The 3,803-nt window shown below is 40.6% G+C and overlaps 1 pseudogene; it reads left to right on the forward strand.

Annotated features, from left to right (window-relative positions):
• The first annotated feature begins 223 nt into the window (after positions 1-223).
• On the forward strand, positions 224-1,216 carry LOC138169955 (small ribosomal subunit protein eS17 pseudogene; annotated as a pseudogene).
• The last annotated feature ends 2,587 nt before the right edge of the window (positions 1,217-3,803 follow it).

A 3,803-nucleotide genomic window follows, 5' to 3' on the forward strand; every position in this document is an offset into this window, starting at 1 on the left:
GAAAAAGAAAGTAAATTAAAAAAGAAAAATGTGTGTGTGGCAGCTAGGTGGAGCAGTGAATAGAGCACCAGCCCTGGAGTCAGTAGGACCTGAGTTCAAATCTGGCCTCAGACACCTAACACAAAAACTAGCCATGGACCTTAGGCAAGTCACTTAACCCCAATTGCCCTGCCTTCCCCCTCCAAAATAAAAAAGCAAAAAAAATGAGTCACAACCCCTTATGAGGTTTAAGGAGCACTGAGTTGATAGTGGACAAAGTTGAAGAAGCTCATAATTTGTAGCTAGTTATGATGATGAAAACAAAGTTTTTTTAGTATGGCTATAGAAGAAAAGCATTACTTTTTATCAATTTTGAATTATTTTTAAGTGAGAGCAAGCATAACTAGGAATTTGACTTTTGATTTCAATTTCTGCAAGGATTTTTGTGTTAAGATGTTTAAATAATGTAACAAGGTTTTTTTATGACAAAAAACTTAACAATTCCTTTCTCTCCCTTTAATGCAGCTCTGGGAGAATATTCTTTACTTTGTACTTTATGGCTAAACTTTCCAGAAATTTTTTTTTAATTAATTTAGATAAAACTAATTCTGTTTAGAGAGTTACAAAGATGGATGACATTTTAAAGGCATGCCTTTTGAGAATTTATCTCACACAAACCATTTTGGAATCAGAATTTATAATATTCTCAAACAGACAAAATCCCACAGCCAAGTTTGAGCAAGAGTTCATAGTTCAGTACCTTTGCCCTCCGGAGCCAACATGGGTCGCGTTCGGACCAAGACCGTGAAGAAGGCGGCGCGAGTCATCATTGAGAAGCACTACGCCCGCCTGGGCAATGACTTCCACACCAAGCACGTGTTTGAGGAGATCGCCATCATCCCCAGCAAGACGCTCCTGGAGAAGAATGTGGGATATGTTACTCATCTGATGAAGCGGATCCAGAGGGGCCTGTGAGAGGTATCTCCATCAAACTGCAGGAAGAAGAAAGAGAAAGGAGGGATAACTACATCCCTGAGGTCTCTGCTTTGGATCAGGAAATCATGGAAGTGGACCCTGACACCAGAGAAATGTGGAAATTCCCGGACTTTGGTGGTTTGGCCAACCCGCACATTACCCAGCCCACAGTTGGGGTGAGCTTCAAAGCACTGAGAGGAGCTGTTTCATATTTACTTTTGCCTTCTTTCCAATAAACTTGGGAACCCCCCCCCAAAAAAAACTTCATAGTTTAGGTTAATAGTCTCTAAACTGGAAATGACAGCCAACAGGTAGAAAATAATTTCCTAAAATCATTCATTCAGGCCCTCTTTGATCACTCCCTCTAAGGATTTTCCTTTCTATTTCATCAGAGATCAACCTGAGTTCAAGTTACTTCCATTAATGGAAGTATCAAGACACTTCCATTAATTGAAATTATCAAAGAATTCTTCCTTTTCTTAACTCTAATTTTTAGTTTATCACTTTTTGGAGGTGACTTTTGTAGACTGATTAGAATAGTGAGACCTAGGGATGGGTTAGAAACTGGTTAGGCTATTGAAAAGAATGATGTAAAAAAATCTGAATGAAGGACATTGTTTTATAAATGATTGTTAAAGGCTACAAAATTTTTCCTCCAAATTAGTCCAAAGACGTTTAACTAGGATCACTGGGAAAAATATTTAATATTCTTAATGGTTTTTTTTGGAGGGGGAAGGTAGGGCAATTGGTGTTAAGTGACTTGCCCAAGGTCACATGACTAGTTTTTGTGTTAAGTGTCTGAGGGCGGATTTGAACTCAGGGCCTCCTGACTCCAGGGTCCAGTGCTGTATTCACTGTGCTACCCAGCTGCCCCTAATATTCCTAAAATAGGGGCAAAACCTTAGTGTGTTTTCACTGGGCCTTTTGGTTAAATCAGTACTTCTTGGGGCTGAGAATTATCTAGGGCAGACTCACTCTGGGACAGATTATTCTGGCCTGCTTGTTAATACAATCTCATAGATACTTAGGCTCCTTAGGAATCTACCCATTATGGTGAATCTTTCTTTAATAAACTTCACTTTTCTTTGGCTGAGAGAAGACTTGAGTCAAATTCATCTGGCAGGACCTGGTAATGGTGGTATTTTGGATTCTCGTGCACCCCTAAACACTAAACCTCAACATTAGGAGTGCACACTGATACACTCAGAGTTCAATGTGCAAGTGGTGAAATAGAAATCATTGCCCCAGGATCAGACACATCACTTTGGGGACTTGTACTTGGACAAGAAGTGCCGAAATCCCGTCCATTTCCATGGATACTGTTCAGCCAGAAATAAAAGACTCTTGGGCTCTAACATTGGAATATGAAGAAAACCAAGCACTGAACTACTCTGTGGTGATAAATTCCATCCAATCCCTTCCAGAATCCCGCCCCAGACATCCCTACTTCGCCTCCGTGCTATCCTGGCTCTCTTGCTGCTTTTCATCACATTATGCTATGGAAATTCCTCCTAGAGACTCAACACCATGGAATGCATGCGTGTATCCCCAGATTTGACTGATAAGGACTGGTTTCTGGACCCTGTTCCTGCTCTTAACCACTAGTGGCATCAGCAGTTAGAACAGCTCCAACTCTTGAGTAGACTGCCATGTTTCCTGCCTGCTGCAAGGTACATGAAGTTTCATTTTCCAATACCAGTCCTCCTCTATGATCAGTTCAGAGACCAGCCAAGACCCTGAAGAGCTTTTGTTGATGGTTTCTGAAGAATGCCTTTCTCCAGATCTGCTTTTTCATCAAGTCTGGGGAGCCCTGAAACAGCTTCTCTTTATCTATGAACCTAAAGAAGAAATTTGAGAAAACATTCCCACCTTTCCTTTACAGACGTGGTAGGACAATTGTGGTACATCGAATATTTCTACAGACGTTTTCATTGTGTTGATCAGTTTTTTGTTTTTTTCCTCTGAAATAAATATTAGTTATATAAAAGTCCCCTCTTGTAGAGGATGGGGGAAGAATACCGTGAGAAATTATAGTTACGGAAAAGACAAAAGATATCAACAAAAATTATTTTTAAAAAGACAAAAAAAAAAATCAGCGCTTCTTCCTGCCTAACACCTCCAGCCTACTCTTTTCTGGAGACTTCTGTACTCTATCCTATACCCCATATTTGCTTTAGCTTGGCCTCCTCCAGTCAAACCCAGCTCTAGCCAGCCTTCCCCAGTATCCTTCTTGCTTATGACATCCGAGTTAGGAAGCCAAACAGATGGATATACCTGAAAGAGAACTTAGCCCCTTCCTGTGAAAATCTACGACCTAAAGTCAGTGAGCTGCCCAGTGTGACTGCAAATCAGGCATCCTACCCTGGTTAGGAGAGGGCTTGACAAAGCTATGTCATTACCTGTGCTGGAGTAGCTACCTGATTCCTTGTCAAGCGTCTCATGTTTTCTTCAAAGCTAATAACACAATTGTGTAAATAATTATTCAAACAAAGGAGGGAGAAAGCACTACAAACATTCAAACGGGGGGAGGGAATGGTCAATTAGAGCTTTTTAGTGGTGGAATAGGCTGCTTGAGGAGGCAGTAGGTCACCAACTATTTCTTTGGTCAAGTACTGTGGCACTTTTAGGATAAAATATTTGTTTGTGTTGCTCATTCATGTCCGGCTCTTTGTGATCTGTGGACCATACTGCCCATGGGGTTTCCTTTTTTTTAAATTTATTTACTTTTAGTTTACAACATTCAATTCCACAGTTCCTTGAGTTTCAAATCCCCGCCCCCCCATGGTAGCATTCAATCAAATATAGGATCTACAGATATCTTCACATCAATCATCAGACAGGTTGTAAAG

This window comes from Petaurus breviceps, unplaced genomic scaffold (genome assembly GCF_028583685.1).
Source record: "Petaurus breviceps papuanus isolate PSGF00001 unplaced genomic scaffold, PetGlider_PUasm1.0 38, whole genome shotgun sequence".
In the NCBI taxonomy this organism is placed as follows: Eukaryota; Metazoa; Chordata; class Mammalia; order Diprotodontia; family Petauridae; genus Petaurus; species Petaurus breviceps.